The sequence below is a fragment of the Mus caroli genome, unplaced genomic scaffold (assembly GCF_978045245.1).
Source record: "Mus caroli unplaced genomic scaffold, Mus_caroli_1 scaffold_13, whole genome shotgun sequence".
Classification (NCBI taxonomy): domain Eukaryota; kingdom Metazoa; phylum Chordata; class Mammalia; order Rodentia; family Muridae; genus Mus; species Mus caroli.
Window position 1 is genome coordinate 14706155 of NW_028227268.1, and position 18846 is coordinate 14725000.

The 18846-nt window shown below is 45.7% G+C and overlaps 1 protein-coding gene across 1 annotated transcript in view; it reads left to right on the forward strand.

Moving 5' to 3' along the window:
* The window catches only part of Pitpnc1 (phosphatidylinositol transfer protein cytoplasmic 1), a 265819-nt gene that overhangs the window by 51610 nt on the left and 195363 nt on the right, over nt 1-18846 (forward strand). The gene's annotated exons all lie outside the window — the stretch shown is intronic.

An 18846-nucleotide genomic window follows, 5' to 3' on the forward strand; every position in this document is an offset into this window, starting at 1 on the left:
AGTTTCTACGTAGCCTAGGCAGGCCTGGAACCACTGATCCCCTGTTTTCACCTCCCAGCTGGTGAGTTTCAGGGGTGTCCCCCCATCCCAGCTGCATTTTGATTTCTCCCTAGGCTCCTGTCAATGTCTGTGGGTTCAGTGTCTGGTACTGCTCTCCGGGGTATGGGGGGGTGGGGCGGGGAGGTGCTTGTTAGACTCATTCAGTTGCTATTTTTGAGTATGGTCACTTTGTGACACAAATGTGTCTAGACACATACATAGTAATGGTTCAAACTCACTCATGGACCTGTGTGTGTGTGTGTGTGTGTGTGTGTGTGTGTGTGTGTGTGTGTAGTGTCAATGGTGAGGCCAGAGCAGGACATCAGGTATCTTCTCTCGCTTTCCCTGAGTTATTATAATTTTGAGACATAGTCTCTCATTGAACTCTCACCACTGCACAGCAAGTACATCATTGAACTCTCACTGTTTCAGCCAGACTGGCTGCTCAGCAAGTCTCCAGGATCCAACCACGTCCCATCCCATCCTCACCTCCCATCCCAACCTCACCTCCCATCCCAACCTCACCTCCCATCCCAACCTTGAGCTCTAGCACTGGATTCCAGGACAGGTTGCCATGATCTGCTTTTACATAGGTGCTGGGGATTTGAACTCAGGTCCTCTTACCCATTGAGTCACTTTCTCAGTCCTCTCTCCCTGCTCTGTTTTAAGTCAAGGTCTTGGGCTGGAGAGATGGCTCAGTAGTTAAGAGCACTGACTGCTCTTCCAGAGGTCCTGAGTTCAATTCCCAGCACATGGTGGCTCACAACCATCTGTAATGGAATCCGATGCCCTCTTTTGGTGTGTCTGAAGACAGCTACAGTGTCCTCATATACATAAGATAAATCTTAAAACAAAAAACCAAAAAGTCGCGGTGTTACTGTGTGGCCCTGGCTGGCCTGGCTGGTCTTGAATTCAGGCTTGTCTTACAAGCATCCTGCTTTCCACATCCCTTTAAAATGTTATTAGGTCCACTTAGAAGACCAGGTCACCAAGAAGCTTCATCCCCGGCCTGCCACACAGAATAGTCTTCCTGGGGCCTTAGCAGCTGCTGGCTGCTCTTTCCGAGTACTCCAGGGGAGGGGAGACTCTGGGCTGCAGGAATGGAATTGTATTGCAGTCCTGGCAGAGGCCCACCCTCCGTGGATAGATTTCTCCAGGCTTGCTCTGTGAAAGCATTTGGGATTTCGATCAAGCACTTTGTTTTAATTAAACTGTTGAACTGCTCTGCAAAATTCTGGTGCACCCTGTTGGGCATCCATCTCTCAGGAAGTCTGGCCTTTTGTCTTGGTCACATGAGGTTCTGGTCGGGCTTAGACGTGCAATAGGTACAGATTGTTTTTTTTTTTTTTTTTTTTCTAATTGAAATCAAGGCCAAAGGACAGTGTACACAGTGTACAATCTGTCATGTCAGGCAGCGACTTGGGCTTTCCCTACTTCACAGCGGTGCAGTCTTTGGAATTGGCATTTTCCTGGCTAGAACTTTGTGGTCAGATACTCCATTTCGATGATGGGTAACCAGTCGATGGCCAGCTAGCTCCCAGTTAGTCTGGAGACCAGGCTCCTGTGTATCGTCAGGACACAGCTCTCTGTAAGCTGAAGAGGCTCAGAGTTAGTTAGTTTATACTGTGTGATCAAAACATATCTAATATGCCCAGTGAATGTTTTTTAGGTCTGTGTTTCCCAAGTAGTATTTTCAATATCTGTGGTATTTTTTAAAAATATTTCATCTCGTATTGTTGTATTGATAGGGATTCTTGCAGGGTTGTATATTTCCTTTATGTTGTAAGAAGACTATTATGACTTACCCAACAATATCTAAACGTTCTTTGCTACTCTTACTTCTTGTTGTTGTTTTTGATACAGGGTTTCTCTGTGTAACCCTGGCTGTTGTAGACTTGTTTTATAGACCAGGCTAGCCTCAAACTCACGGAGATCCACCTGCCTCTGCTTCTGCCTCCCGAGTGACAGGATTAAAGGTGCACCACAACAAAGTAAGGCTTACCCTTACTTTTTGAGACTGAGTCCCTTTAGCCCAGGCTGGACTTGAACTCCCTATGTAGCCCAGGCTGCCCCTGAACTTCTGACAGGAGCCAACAGACCTAGTATAGGTGGTGCTAGATCTTGGTGCTTGCTAAGTAAATACCCTGCCAACTGAGATGCATCCCTAGTCCAGCTTTGTTGTTGTTGTTGTTGTTTTAAAATTTTGAAACAGGGTCTTATTCTATAACCTAGGCTGTACTTGAACTTTAGCAATCCCCCTGACTCAGTCTCCCAAGTCTTGGGCTGGTTTTGAACCTAAGACGCTCCTGCTCACAATCCTGAGGTTAGAGGGTGGAAACAGAACCAGGGTCTTCTGCCAAGAGCGGCAAGTGCTTTTAACTGCTGAGCCATCTCTCCAGCTCTTACATTCAACATTTTAATGAATACATAAAAGGTATCAGGTTCTGTCATGGTTCTTCTCCTGGGTAATTGATGAGCCTCTTAGTGTTGATTTTTAAAAATCAAGCAGTCTATTTAGTTAATAAAGCAACCCGGGACAGGATTGAAAGCAGCTGTGTTTGCTGTGGGCACGGCTGTTACGTGGCCACACGTGCAGAAGCAAAGGTTTAGAGACCAAAGGATGACTCCTCTCTCCCTGGCTACCAGGGGCAGCCACAGCTTTGGTTCCTAGCAGTTGCTGGATTTTACATATGTTGTAGGTCTCAGAGACCATTCTGTGAGGCAGATAATTAAGGAAGCTAAGGTCTCATAAAAATGAATATGGTCTCCCATTTGGGCAAAGGACATATGACATCACTCCTTCACATTTCATTCACTTCTTCATAGGCAAATTAAAAGCTCCATATGTATTTATGGTGTACCACGTGGTATGTATGTGTGTGTATATGTGTGTGTGTATATACAATGATTAATTTTTACTTTATATTAATTTTTAAGACAGGATCTTGCTATATACTTTAGGCTAGTATGCAACTCTCAGTCTCCTGTCTCTACTTTCAGACTGCTGGGATTCCAGGTGTGTGTCTTGCCCCTAGGATATTAACTGAATGGCTGACTGATTGATTGGTGTGTGTGTGTGTGTGTGTGTGTGTGTGTGTGTAAAGGTCAGAGGACAATCTGAAGTGTTGATCCTAGAATCTCTTGCTTGTGTATAAATCATCCAGTGTTGAGTAAAGAAAGAGATAATAGCGATGAATAGCCAGTAAAAAATCAAACAAATCGGTATTCATGCTTGTCATCCCAGCATCCAGGGTATCAAGTGTTCGAGGCCAGCCTGGGTGTCATAGCCAGTGCTTGTCCCAAACAGTAAAGTAGGGGTAGGAAGATCCTTCAGCTGAAGTGCTTGCTGTTTCGGTTGAGCGATTATGTGTATGCTTGTGGGTATGTTCATGCAACATCAGATGCCCATGGAAGCCAGAAGAGGGCATCAGATTCCTTGGAGCTGGAGTTAGGAGTGGTTGTCAGCCACTCAAGGAGGATGCTGGGAACCAGACAAGGGACCTGCAAGAGCTGTGTGTGCTCTTAACTGCTGAGCCATCTCTCGAGCCCAAGTAGGTATTAAGTTTGAATGGGCCACTTCTGAGGCAAGTGGGAAGAAAATGCAAATAATCTATATCTATTGACTTTACACAGGTGACCACGGGCTGGCTGCCTGTGCCTTTAAGGGGAACCCAAAGGAGGTTTTTATCTCTGGGTAAAAGACTTAACTGTTTGCTGAAAACCTCAACAATCAAGATAAACAGTATCGAGGCTTCATAGGTTGTATCAGAGGCTAGCTCTTCCTCCCCCGCTGTGAACACACCTACTTCCGTTCAGCTGCAGTAACTGATTTCCTGTGTAGTCAGAGCCTCTTTCCTGGGCCTGGGTAGGGCCGTAGTTAACCATTGCTGTACTTCCGCTGTTTAGAGGAGCATAGCTTTCTGTCTAGATGCCAGGGCCTGCAGGTTTCCACTTGCTAAAGTCTTCTCTCTCTGGAATGCATTTTCCACACCTGATGATTCACCAGCGCCATCCCTTACTGTGCTGTCGTTCACAGCATCCACAGAGGAGTTCGGGTCGGGTCCCTATCCTGGGAGACTGGAAGTTAGCAGAGTGGGACTGCGCAAGGGACACGGGTAGCCAGTGAAGATTAGCGCCTGCAACCCGGAAGGCGGCTCCTTGGTTCAGTTGGGTCAGGCAGACGGAAGCAAGCGTTGCCAGCCTCTCTTTTAGTCTGCTATATAACTGCTAGACTGGAGAGCTGAACACGAATGCAAAAGAGGATGAGGGAAAAATGACAGAAGTGTGTCACTAAAATAACTTATTAGACTTTGGGATTCTTAGTCATTGCTAATGGTTGGGACTTTGAATATTCATTAGTGCACCCTGCTGTTTGGAGAGAGCACCAGGCTCTTTCCGTGTGTGTGTGTGTGTGTGTGTGTGTGTGTGTGTGTGTGTGTGTGTGTGTTGCTATGGATTTGAGCTCTGCCTTTCCACTTAATTAGCTAGGAACTTATTGAATGGGGAACAGAGTGATGCGAAGGAACAGGAGAATGGGCTCTTTGTCCCTGGAGCCTTTTGTGACTTCCTTGGGTAGAAACAAATTCTGCTCACCCTGAGCCAAGTTGGAGCTTCCTTCTGTGCTGTTTCTGCCCTTGCTCATTTCAGCCCTAGATGTGTTTCTGGCTTCTCCTGGGTCAAAATCCTCTCGCTGACCTCTCACCGTCACTTAGGACTCTCCTTCCTCGGTGATTTCTCTGACATGGCAGGGGACATTGGCGTCTGAGTGAGGCAAAGGAAAATATGAACTCTTGTGCAGGTTCTCATCGGAGTCGACTCCTGCATCGTGAAGCAAATGGACAGGGAGGGCTGTTGTAGCTTGTCAAAAGACCCTCTCTCACAAAGACCACAGAGACCACCATCATTGCAAATCGCATGAGGATTTTATTACTTATCCCACATGTTAGGGAACCCCCTGTCAGCACGCAGGCCAGAGGAGAGACTCAGAACAAGGAGAGAACACGCTTTTTATACCTTTGTAAGAGCCAGATATAGGCACCAGGGTAGTCTGGCTTATTTTAATTGGTGTGACCAATAACCTTTTTGGACATTGGTTGGTTTGTAGAGGGTGACTCTCATTTTGTCTGTCCTTGTGGTTTTTAGCGTGAGGTGGGGCAGGGGAATTGTTAATCTTGTTCTGGTGGCTGTAATCTTAGTAGTTTTGACCGTTAAAACTATGTTTCTGTATTTGTTTAGTGAGTCAGGTTTTTTTTTTTTTAATCTGGCTCTGTCCTTGGCCTGTACTGGGTAGTCTTGAATTTATTTTGTATATTACAGGGTTAAGGAAGAGCTGAGAGGCGTTCCAGTCACAAATGGGATAGCTTGATACAAGTAGTAACAGTGTGTCTTTTTAAGTTGGAGAATTTTTGTGGCGGATTCGTTATGTATAGTTATATTAGCTTATATAATTGTAGTTATATTTTGTTATTATAGTTATTTTGAATGTGTGTATATATACTTGTGTGTGCGCATGTGTGTACCAGTGTGGGTGTGCTCCTGGGATGTCATCCACTTCCTTTAAGATAGGCTCTCTCCTTGACCTGTAGCTCAACAATTAGCCTAGACTGGCCAGCAAGCCCAGATACCCACTTATCGCCGAGTCCTCAGCACTGGAATTAGAGACGAGCACAGCTTCTGGCATTTTCTCTCGTCTTCCAGGGACTCAGCCCTCAACTCTTGCAAGACCAGTGCTTCATTGGCCGAGCCATCTTCCCGGACCATATTTTTCCCCCATTTACTTTAATATTTAAAACATACTGCGTTCAAGTAATATTGATCTGCACATTTGATCCCCTTACATTTCGCACCTGAGACAAATACCTCCCTCCGCACTCCCCACTCACCCTAATCCTGGCTCTGTTGCAAAAATTCACTCCCAGGCTCTCTGCGCAGCTGTCTTCCTCATAGATCCACAGCAATCATGGCTCTCGCTGGCTCCTGATTGCAGAAGTAAAAGCTAGCTCCCTTGGATCAGCATTCACCACAAGCCTCTTATTCACCTCACAGGGGTACCTATCCTGCCTGGCCCTGTGCCTTCTTTCTCTAACCACCTTCTAGCCTTTACTTGGGAGCCCCAATGCTCTTGCTTCTGTCTGAATTGTACCCCTGTTCCCAAAATAGTCCTGCCTAGCTGCAGAATTCTACTTGCCTTTTCCTAGCCAGACCCCCCTAGGCCAGCTTAATCGCCCTGCTTTCCTATCGGAAGCTCTGTGTTTCTGTCCTGTTCTTACCCTGGCTGTTGCATTCACCACTGGACGATGGTTTATCTGTTTACCTGTGCCCTCATATCCGCTGCCAGTTCCTTGAGGAGACTGGCCAGGGCTTTTCATGTCAAACGGATAAATGAATACAGTTGGGTCTGTGAGCTAAAAAGCAGCTTGCAGTTAGAAATGTCCTGCGATAAGCCATAGCTTGGCAGAGGGGAATCCCTGTGTAAATAAGTATATATATATATATATATATATATATATATATATATATATATAAATAATACATATATTTATTATTTTATGTGTGTGGGTGCTTTGCCTGCATGAATGTATGCCTATCGCATTTATACAGCTTTCTCAGAGGTCGAAAGGGAGCTCAAATCCCCTGGAACTAGGATGACAGATGGTAGTGTGCCACGTGCAGTGTGTGCTGGGAACTGAACCCAGGACCTCCTGAAGAGCAGCCATCTCTCTAGCCTCTCTACCTTACTTTTTGAGACAGGGTTTCTCAGTAAACCTGAAGCTCAATGATTTTGCCAGGCCGCCTGGCTGGCCAGTGACCTCTAGGGAACCTGTCAGTTCCAGCCTCCTCAGCCCGCACCTGTTCTCTTTGTTGGGGGTCGAACTTGAGTGGCCAGCACTATACCAACTAAAGCATCTCTCCAGCTCCTAGAGGATGGCAGTGAGGATGATGATGGTGGTGGTGGTGATGATGGTGATGGTGATGGACATGACAGCTGTGTCAACATTCAAATACAAACAAAGCAAACATAAAATAATGTGATTACCTACATTATAACTTATTATCATCATCCTATCATACCAACCAACTCACAGCCAGTTTGGTTTCTTGCTCAGTACATAGCTGCCCACCCTGGTTTTGTTTTGTTTGTGAGTGTGTGTGCGTGTATGTGTGTGTGCGTGTTTTGTTTCTTTTCCCCCGTTTTTTTGTTTTTCTCTGAAAAAAAAAAAAAAAAGAGCATTTCCGTTGATTTCAAAATCCAGGTTTGAAATTCCAGGTGGAGTTCACAAGGAATTTGGATATTGTGTGGGCAAACCCCCTGAAGCAAGTCATTCAGGGGAAATACGCGTCGTTTGTTTGTCTGTCTGTTTGTCTGTCTGTTTTCCCCAGGGGATTGGAACTAAGAAGCTGTCTCAGGACATGAAGTCGGCAGGTTGGGAAGGGGACTGCTTCTTAGGCAAGAAGAGGCTGGTCACTTTGAAGGCTTGCTTTTGAAATTAGAATGTAGGGCTTGGACCTTAACTACTTCAGCAGCGTCTGCCAGCCCCGAGCACCTTGCTTGTCGATTGTGACAAGGGTGATTTTGTCTGTTTGCTATTTTTTTCTTTTTTAATTTAAGGAACGATCCCTGTCAGTTCCTGTACCAACCCAAGACTTTATAAAGTGGGGGAGAGATGAGAACCCTCTGGTTTTCCGTGCTCAGCCTTGCCGAGGTGACCTGGCAACGAACTGTTCCCTTTATCCCGCCAGATTTAATCCTTCTTCTGAGTAACAGAGCAGGGCTTTGTTTCCCGTGAGAGTGGATTTCTGCTACCAGGAGAATTAGCTGCCGGTTTATTCTCGAAGGTGCCTTCTGATGCAAGGAGCCTTTGGGAGCTGTGCATAAATAGGGGCCATTGTTCGGGCATTTGTTGCAGAAGGTCTGAGTTGCTAGCCCGGTTCCAGTCGGCCTCCAGGTCGCTCTGACTGGCTGGTCTGTTTTTCTTTTCTTGCCCTGCCCCCCTCTCCTCCGGAGGCCACAGGTGGTCCTTCCCTCTAGATGGCTTCGGTCCCTGCATCTCACAGCTCACCCTGTTCTGGATCCTTTCCTGCCTAGAGATGAGGAAAAAAAAATTCCTCTGTGTCCGAATGAATTCGATTGACAATGAAAGAACTCAGTGAGCTTAGCCAAGGTGCACCGCAGAAATCTATTTGGGAAGGGTACGGCAAGGAGATAATTATGTTTCTGATTAAGTATTTTTATTTTATTTGAGGGGGAAGTAATTAGAGATTGAACCTAATACCTTGCCCATGCAAGGCCAGTGGCTACCATGGAACTGTATCTGGGGCTACCATATCCCTCAGACTCCAAACCCCAGGTTTTGCTATTTGGCAGAACTGGGCCATCACACACGTGAGACCAGCATCCAACCACTGGACTCTCTCCCCCAAGTCTTTATTGCTTGTTTATCACTTACAGCCAGGGTCTCATGATGTAGCCCAGGCTGGCCTTGAACTTGTGTCCTTCTGCCTCAACCCCACACCCCCCAAGTTGCTGGAATTATAGGCATTTATTATCATGTCTAGTTAATTATTTTATTCCTTAAACTTTTGACTGTATGAATCCCTGTCTCGGGGGATTTTTTTTCCCTATGTGAGGGGTGTGTGTGTGTGTACCATTGTGTGAGGGTGGGTGGGTGTGTGCCATGGTCACCTGCTGAGGTCATCAGAGGACAAATTTTGGGTGTGAGTTCTCTCCTTATACCAGGAGATTCCCAGCAATCAAACTCGGGTCGTCAGGTTGGCAGCAAGCGCCCTTAACCGCGTGCCATTTTTTATTTTTTAATTAGAGATAAGAGAGGCAGAGGAGCCATGTTGAGCAAGCTGGTTCATTTTTTGTGTTTGAGAAGAGTTTAGAACAAGGACAGTCATTTAGTTGGTCCCCTCTCCCCCACCCCCACCTGAGTCTGGTCTCATGGTGCAGGTCTGATCTCCATCCTCATTAACCGCACCTCTGCCGGGCCTTTGTCAGGCCCCTGTACCCCGCATTTCCTCCTCCTCCCATGGGCCCCCGCTTCCTGGGTGTCCATACTTAGAGCTGTAACTTACTGGTAAAACCTCTTTTATTGCCATCCAAAGTCAAAAAGGTACCACTATCTAGTGTTGTCATCTTTTTAGTTTTTTGTTTTTTCGAGACAGGGTTTCTTTGTATAGTACTGGTTGTCCTGGAACTCACTTTGTAGACCAGACTGGTCTCAAACTCAGAAATCCACCTGTCTCTGCCTCCTAAGTGCTAGGATTAAAGGTGTGCGTCACCACCGCCCAGCTAAGTGTTGTCATCTTGAAATTCCAACCCCAAATTACAGCTAATCTGCCTCGTTGTCCTGTCAACTCTGGTTGTATTTGAATATCGCTTGCCCACAGAAGTTAGACACCACTGCTAACCACAGGTTTCCAGTTGGAGACCACCTAGCTATGTGTGGAGGAGGTGAACGCCAGACCGTTTGTGTCTGCCTGGTTCAAATGCCGGTGTGGCCTCCAGATGACCCAAACTCATTATAATCCTATTATAACGATAAAGAGCATGCCCAGACAGTAGTACTGGAACATATCTTACCATGCCCTAATTAGTGAGGAAAAGAGGCTGTTTGATACCTGGAACCCAGATGATGATAAGACATCTGTAGAGCTGTCCTCTGACCCACTTACACACCCCCTCCTCACATCCTCTGTGATACATGCGTACACACACATACACACACACACACACACACATACCCCACACTCATACAGCCATTAATCACTAGAGTCTCTCAGAGACTTGCTTCTGATGCTGCTGCTGCACACTGCTTGAAGCCTTGGATTCGGTTCTGTCAGTTTATCCGGAGTCTGTCAGTATGTAGCAGTCTAACCAGAGTCTGTCAGTATGTAGCAGTCTAACCGCTCAATTTGAGGCTCTGTGGTTATTTATTAAGCTACTGTTACAAGGAGCACAATTCTTTTTTTAAGAGGAAAGGAAAAAAAAAAACACAAAAAAACAAGTGAGTACCCCTTTCTATTTTCTTGACAGATAGCAGGGAAAGAAAGCCTTCCCTGCCTTTACCCTGGTGAGATATGTAGCCTTGCTGGGAGGCCTGGCTTGATTTGTATGCATTCTTCAACTCAACCTTCTGGGCAGCTCAGAGAATTGGAACCCAGTGACGTTCCCTCCTAGGGATGGGAGAGGAACCAAAAACCGGCTATGTCCAGTCACTTGCCAAAATGGTCAAACCGAAAAGCTTAGACATCTCTGTTTGTTTGCTTTTGGGTTTTGAGACAGGGATTTTGTGTTCCCTAGATGGCTTGGAACTCACGGCCATCCCTCTGCCTCAGTCCTCCAAGCGCTAGGATTACAGATGTCAGCCAACATGCCCAGCCAGTGTGCCTCACTGTCACTTTCTCTACAGTGACGTTTGTTATGTTATGTGGTTTTAGAATATTTAAAATGTCATTAATTGTTTCATATATGTTCACAATGTATTTTGATCATATCAATTCCAGCCTGCACCCCATTTCCTCCAGACCCCACCCCTCCAGCACATCTCCTTCCCACTTTCTTTTTTTTTTGTCGTTTTTTTAAAACAATTTTTATTAGATATTTTCTTCATTTACAATTCAAATGCTATCCCAAAAGTCCCTTATACCTTCCCCCCTCCCACTTTCATGTCCACTTTTTAATTTTATTTTTCCTTTTTTTTTTCTTTCTGTTAACCCACTGAGTCCACTCAGTGCTGCCTACTGAAATATTGACTTACCTTGTTGGCTTGCTCTTATAGCTGCAGGGAGTTCCCGAGTGCCATGACCATGTCATGACCAGAACGGCATTGCACGCCCTGTTCTGCATATCCCCCCCCCCCCCTTCAGGCTGTTCCCCGGCCTTGGGGTGGGGGCGGGTGAGTATCCATACAGACATCCCACTGAGCAGTGCTCATAGCCAGGGCATTCCTTTTCTGCATTTTGGCCAGTTATAATGTATCTATCTCTTTCCGAAAGGCTAATCTTTATGTATCACAGTTGGTACTAAAGAGAAAGAGACTGGAAGTCTTTTTTGCTTTCTTTTGGCCATGGGGTTGGAAGTCCTCCCACAAACTCGATAAGCTTTCTACCCTGAGGGTACTCCTTAGCCACACTGGAGACACTTTTGGGGCTGTGTGGTTTTTGTTCTTGTTTTGAGGTGTGTGTGTGTGTGTGTGTGTGTGTGTGTGTGTGTGCGCGAGCGTGTGTGTTTAGTAACAGGGACCAGAGTGCCATCCCCAACAACTCAAAACAAGGAACTAAAGAACGTTTTGATGACTAAGCTCAGAGTTTGAATATTTAAGGTAACAATACTGTCTTTCTAGTGGTGAGGTTTGTGGATAGCCAGTGACTACCAAGAATGAAACAGTAGTAACAAGTGTCACACAACAGTGCCTCCTTTATCCCTGCCTGGTGTCATTAAAACTATACTTCATGTTTTCTTTCAGGACTTAGAAGGAGAGCAAGAATGCGTTTTCCTACTCATTTTTTTCTTTTTTTCTTCTTTTTATTTCAAGACAGGGTTTCTCTATGTAGCCCTGGCTGTCCTGGAACTCACTCTGTAGACCAGGCTGTCCTCGAACTCAGAAATCTGCCTGCCCCTGCCTCCCAAGTGCTGGGGATTAAAGGCGTGCGCCACCAATGCCCAGTTGTTTTCCTATTCTTGAAGTATTTTTAAAAATAGGGATTTTTTTTTGTTGGTTTGTTTTGTTTTTTGTTTTCGTTTTTTAATGAGGCAGGCAAGATGTCTCAGTGGGTAGTGGTGCCAGCCACCAAGCCCAAGGAAACCTGAGTTTGATCCCTAAAGTCCATAAGACAGAAGGAAAGAACTGGTTGCTGAAAATGGTCTTCTGACCTCTGCATGTGCAGGCACTCCAATAGATTCTCCCTCATTCTCTCCCTCTCCCTCTCTCCCTTTCCCTCTCCCCCTCTTCCTCTCTCTCTTACACATACCCCCTCCCCCGCACTAGGCTATAACCTCAGTTTTAAGCTTTTTTTTTCTTTCTTTCTTTTTTTTTTTTTTTTGGTTTTTCGAGACAGGGTTTCTCTGTGTAGCCCTGGCTGTCCTGGAACTCACTCTGTAGACCAGGCTGGCCTCAAACTCAGAAATCCTCCTGCCTCTGCCTCCTGAGTGCTGGGATTAAAGGTGTGCTCCACCACACCCGGCTGAGCTGAGCTGAGCTGAGCTTTGCTTTCTTTCTTTCTTTTAAAATTTATTTTTATTTGTTTATTTTGGCTTTTTTGGGTTCTTTTGTTCTGAGGGTGTGAGGATGGAATCTCCTTTCCTTTTTCCTTTAATTTTGAGAGAAAGCCTGAGAGAAGAAGGCCTGGCCTAATTTGCTCAGGCTGACCTTCTCTGTAACCCTGGTCGGCCTTGAACTTCCTTCCCCTCCCCTCCCCTCCCCTCCCCTCCCCTCCCCTCCTTTCCCCTCCTTTCCCCTCCTTTCCCCTCCCCTCCCCTCCCCTCCCTCCCCTCCCCTCCCCTCCCCTCCCCCTTCTACTCCCTTTCTTCCTCTTCTCCTCTCCCTGCCTTTCCTCTTCCCATCTCTTTATTTCCTCCCATCCTTTTATTCATCCCCTCTTCTTCATTTGTGTGCACGCATGCGCACATATCCTCAGCTAGCTTTACAGGCTTCTTGGCTCTCCCGCTTCACTTGCCCATCTTTACTGTAGGTGTGATGCGATTATTGGTGTGGGACATCACATCTGGCATTTACACATAGGTTCTGAGGGGTAGACGTGTGTATCCAGGTCACTTTCCTCCTGGTCAGCACACCTTAAGGAAATTGGAGGCCTGATTTGGTGGGTGGCCAGAAGCCAGAATGAAGCCAGAGACAAGCTAGCGACATGATGAGAGCCAAATCGTTAAGCACTGCATACTTTGATCTCAGCTCATAAAGTTAAGAGCTGTTTAAACAAGCATGATGGCCAGCAGGTGGCTATTGGGTAGGTTGTGCATGCCACATGGAAACACTGGGAAATGGATGACTGAAGACCCCATCAGGGTGAAGCCGGACAGGCCAAGATGTCTTCCTACTGCTTGAGTGTGTAATGAAAGAGCAGAAGAGAAAGCGACAGAGGGAGGGAGAAGATACATTAAGCGCTTGTGTAACACTTTTAAAGAGAGTAATTGATTAAAAAAATAATAATTTAAGGTCAGTCTGATCTACCTAGCAAGTCTAAGGTCAGCCTGGGCCATATTCACCCCTTTCTCAAACAAAACAAAACGAAAAGAAGTCATATCGTTGACTGTGTGTTGACTGTATCAGTAGTTTCAGACGGGGGAGTAGGATCCCCTTGTCTGGATGGATCACTTGCTATAGATATTAATGGTGTTTTCAACGAAAAGCTATTTATGATTACTTGGACATCTGTCTTGGTGTGGGACATATTTTCTGCCCTTTTGTTTAAAGTAAAATTTCTGGATCATGTGTTAATGAAACTGTCAGGGGGTGGGTAAGATGGCTCAGTAGGTAAAGGCACTTGCCTCCTAGCCTGGCCACCTGAGGTTCCTCCTGGGGCCCACAGGGAAAAGGAGAGAACCAACTCTCTGTCCTCTGACCTCCCGGGCCCCTCCCTCACAAACAAACAAACAAACACACAAACACACAAACGACCAGACCATTTCCCACAGTAGCTGTGGTGCGTTACACTGTAACGGGCACCATGTGAGGGTTTGGGCTTTATCACATCTCTGCTAGTCATACTTGGTGTTTCCTGCATCTTGCTTACAGTTGTTCTAATGGGTGGGAGGTGATATTGAATTGTGGTTTTAGCATGTATTTCCTGTGCTCTGCTAAGACCACTTACAATTATAGAGTGTGTTCTGCTCTGTTATTAATGAACTCACTCTCCTGACTCTGAGTTGAGGTAAACGCTGACTGCTGAGCCAGCGCTGCAATTGGGCAGGGTATGTGGACAGTCCTCAAGGGCTGAATGAGGCTCAAATCCACATTTCCTAGGATCCTCAACTCTAGGTGTCAACCTGATTGGATTAAGACAGGTTTGGGGCGTATTGGGGTGGGGGGTCAGTGCACACACCTTTGTATGTCTGTGGGTGTGTTCCAGACAGGACTAACTGAAGAAAGGCTCACCTTGAATGTGATCAGCACCCACGGGCTGGGATCTTGGGCTGAATTCAAAAGGAAAAGCTGGCCGGGTGGCAACATTTATCCCCTGTTGTTCCCCCACACACTCCCACCCCTCATTCACCTGTTCTCCGGTGTAAGCAAGCTGTGCCACACACTCCTGTCACAGCTAGGTGATCAGCCAGCTTGCCCCCCCACCCCCCATGGTAACTTTGTGTCGCTTCAATGAGCCTGAAGAAATCCTTGCTTTTTGTTTGATGTTTAGCAGGTGACTAGGAGAACCTGTAAGACACTGAGTGACTGGCCATTCCTCAGTTGTTTTATACCAGAAACCACTGATACATTCATTGACTCCTGAAGCTATGAAAGTCAAGTCATTCTCCCCTGAACCAACAACGTTCTACCCATTCCTAAGAAGTAATGCACTTGGCCAGTTGGGTTTGTTTTTTTTTTGTCTTTTGCTGTGTTTACCCCTCGGTGAGAGGCAAATGGATGAAATAAAGAAGGAACAGAAGGAAAGAAACCCCTAGCTCTCCGTGACTAAGAGCTTGTAGCAAGCAGAGCTTGGGTGAGAGCCATTGGATCATTACATACTCCGTGGTCCTAGGTGTGGGAGTTTTTATCCCGCCTGCATCTTCCCTCCCCTCTCCTCTGCATCAGCAGGAGCTTTGCAAATATTTCTAGAAAGAAGGGATGAGTAGGAATATTTTAGGCACCATGGCCAAGAGAAGGTAGGGATGGCGTCGTGTAGGTGTACCGGATGAAGGTAGGGATGTCGTCGTGTAGGTGTACCGGATGAAGGTAGGGATGGCGTCGTGTAGGTGTACCGGATGAGGTAAAGCAAGTGTTTCTTTTTTTCTTTCTTTTTATTTGCATGTATCTGTGTACCACATGTGTGCCTGGTGCCCATGCAGTCCAGAAGAGGATGTTGGATCCCTTGGAACTGGTTGCATGTTGCTCTGTGGGTGCTGGAAACCAAATCCAGGCCCTCTAGAAAACCAGCCAGTCCTCTTAATGTTCTTATTGATAAAATTCAAAATATAGTCATTTTGGATACTATTTCTTGGGTCCACCAAGGAAAGGAATGGAATTCCTTTTGGGGGAGAGAGGCATTTTACTGAAGTGCAAGCTGAGAGTCAGTCTGTCCAGTCACCATGACAGAAATATGGCTTCATTTTTCCTGCACAAGTTCTTTGAAGCTGGTTGTGGCCGACATCCAGAGGGTTCACACAGCGTGTGTTGTGGCTCTGCTTCTGTGATACTGGGAAACTCTTAATCTGGAAAACTGGTCTCAGAATCTGGGGTGGCTCCTTGGATTTGAACTCCGATTCACCCGCCCCTTAACTGTGTCGTCTGTGCTCATTACAATCATGTTTCTAGAAGTTTCTCTTGTGTCATCTCTAAGATGAATACTAGTGAGAGGAGTCAGCTGATGCATAGCTGTAATCCCAGAGACTTGTGAGGCTGAGGCAGGAGGCTGTGAGTTTGAGCCTGGAATACATACACATAGTGAGTTCAAGGTCAGCCTGAGCTACAAAGCAAGAGGCAGGAGTTCTGTTTTCAGCATCTACAGCAAGTAGCCCACAACTATTTGGCACTCTAGAGCCAGGAGATATGACGACCTCCTCTGGTGTCTGTGCCCACTCACCCATGCATTCGTGTGTGCGCACGCGCGTGTGCGCACACACACACACACACACAGAGGCATATATACATAAAATAAAAATAATAAATCTTTTCTTCCCCTTTACAAAAGGGAAGATAAGATGGCTCAGCCAAGTCCAGTGACCTGGGTTTGAGCCTTTGAACCCACATGGGGGAAGGAGAAAGCTGATCTTGCAAGTTTTTGTCTTAAACTACACCCAGGCACACATGCACATTCATGCTCGGGCCAGGGTCAAACAAACAGAAAATCAATGAATAAAAAGAGAAGTTTAAAAAAGCTGATAGATCTTGCCTCTTTCACAAGTTTCTCATGAAATTAAGTTAAAATTGAATTTCAAGTGTCATGAGTTTCATACTTTTTGATATATTTTTTCTCCCATTCATTTAAGGATGTAGTCTTCAGTCACCGGCAAATGTCCACTGATCCAGTCTGTGGACACTGCACAGTAGGCGCTGGGGTCATTACCACTTACTTAGAGACAGTGATTGCTTCCTCCCTTAATTGCAAGGCACCATATGCTCACCTCAGGAAACTTGGAAAACACAGAAAAGCCCAATAAAACGAAAATTAAGCACTTTGTCCACAGCACAGAGATGCTTCTCAGATTCCATACCGCTGTGGTGCCTTTCAGTCTCCTATCTGGATACATCATATGCATTCACTCTCATGTTATTTTTAATGTATGGATATGTGAGTTTAGCTGCGTGTCTGTGTATGCCAACTGTGTGTAGGTGCCTTAGGAGGCCAGAGAGGGCGTCCGATCCCCTGGAGCTGGGCTTACAGGTGGTTGTGAACCATTCAATATGGGTATGGGAAAGCAGACTTGAGTAGCAAGCTTGCTTAACTACTGAGCCATCTCTCCAACCTTCCATCCCCCATCCCTGTGCATTTAAAAATAAGTCCCTGGGCTGGAGAGATGGCTCAGTGGGTAAGAGCACCCGACTGCTCTTCCGAAGGTCCGAAGTTCAAATCCCAGCAACCACATGGTGGCTCACAACCACCTGTAATGAGATCTGATGCCCTCTTCTGGTGTGTCTGAAGACAGCGACAGCTACAGTGTAATAAATAAGTAATAAATAAGTAAATAAATAAATCTTAAAAAATAAATAAATAAAAATAAGTCCCAAGCCCACATCATGCCTATTGCTTGGCATTATTTTCACTTATGAAAAACCACCGCCCTTAATATTTTAATGCTCTGAACGTTAACAACTGCATTCTAGACTATCCTACAAATGCACTAAACGGCACCTACGCAATTTTCAAAAGCACTAAGCTTAATTTGCATTTATTTTCCCCATTAGACTTAAGTCAGTGCTAAACTAGTACATACATGTTTGTACGCAGCTCTGATGAATTCCTTGGGGGTAAATTACAAAGCTGAATTGCTGAGTTAGAAAGGTCTAGAGATATATAGCTCAGTGGTAGAATGCCGGCACAGCACAGGCAAGGACCGGGCTTGAGCCCCAGCACTGAAAAAAAGAACGAAGGGCATCTACATTTTGTGTGTGCATGTGTGTTCATGTGTGTGTGGACACCAGAGGACAGCTTTGGGTGTCAAGCTTTGTCTACTCTTTTCTTTTGTGCTGAGGCAGGGTCTCACTGTGTAGACCAGGTTGACCTCTGTCCAGACCAGTATTGAGATTAAAAGCATGTGCTACCACAATGGGCTTCTTGATAGTGTCTCTATGGGGGCTGCAGAGACGGCTCAGTGATTAAAAGCACAAACTACTCTTACAAGGGACCTGGGTTCAGATCCTAACACCCACACAGTGGCTCACAACTGTTTGTAACTCCAGTTACTTACACACACACACACACACACACACACACACACACTAAATACAAATAAAAACTTTTTTTTAAATATATGAGTACACTGTTGCTCTCTTCAGACACACCAGAAGAGAGCATTGGATCCCATTACAGATGGTTGTGAGCCATCATGTGGTTGCTGGGATTTGAACTCAGGACCTCTGGAAGAGCAGTCACTGCTCTTAACCACTGAGCCATCTCTCCAGCACCCATCCCCCCTCCCTTTTTTTTTTTTTTTGAAGTGACAGTTTCTTACTGGCTTGGAGCTTGCTCAGTAGGCTTGGCTTGCTGGTCTGTCTGTTCCAGGAATCCACCTGTCTCTGCTTCCCCAACACTGGGACTCTAAGGCATGCCACCAGGCCAAGCTTCTGTTTTCACTATGGGGTCTAGGGCTAGAACTCAGGTCACCATGATATAAGGTCATCACCTCAGAGAAACAAACACCAGCAGCCCTCATCTGAGTGTTTGAAGCAGTTGCTACTGCGCTTTTTAAAAAAATAAGTAATTTATTTAATTTTAATTCATGTGCGTTGGTGTCAGATGCTCTGGAAAAGGAGTTACAGGCAGTTGTGAGCTGCCATGTGGTTGCTGGGGATTGAACCCAGGTCTTCTGGAAGAACAGCCAGTGCTCCTAACCACTGAACCATCTCTCCAGCCCTCTAATGGCTTATTTTATTATACAGCTACTTTTGTGTCTAGATTTTTTCTCCTTTTAAAAGTGACTTCTGTTATTTTCATATTCTTTTCCTTTGTTTTCCTCTCCGGTCCTGTTGAATTAAACTTTACCCCGTTCCTCCCTCCCTTGGCCCTCTGTTTGGTTTTGCTGCTCTTTAATGTTTAATGTGTATTAAATAGCCACCTGACGCTAACTCCAGTCACGCTCCACTCCCTTGTGTTTTCATTTCAGACTTCAGCTTCTATGCCACACCACATTTTCTCATATCTGTATTTTTTTAACTGTTAATTTCTCCAGGCTTGGTTTCCTGAGTCAAGCGTTTTTTACTAGGTCACCTCAGTTAGCCAGAAATGCTTCTGTCTCGGTCTCCTGAGACTGGAATTACACGTGTACATTGCCATGCATTCTTTTAACCAAGCGATTCATTATTATTATTTTAGAATTTTGTGTTTGTGGCAATTTGAGCTGTCTGGCATGGTTGCTGGGACTCACACAGGTCCTCAGTGAGAGCAGTAGATCTCTGTCTGTGTCTCTGTCTC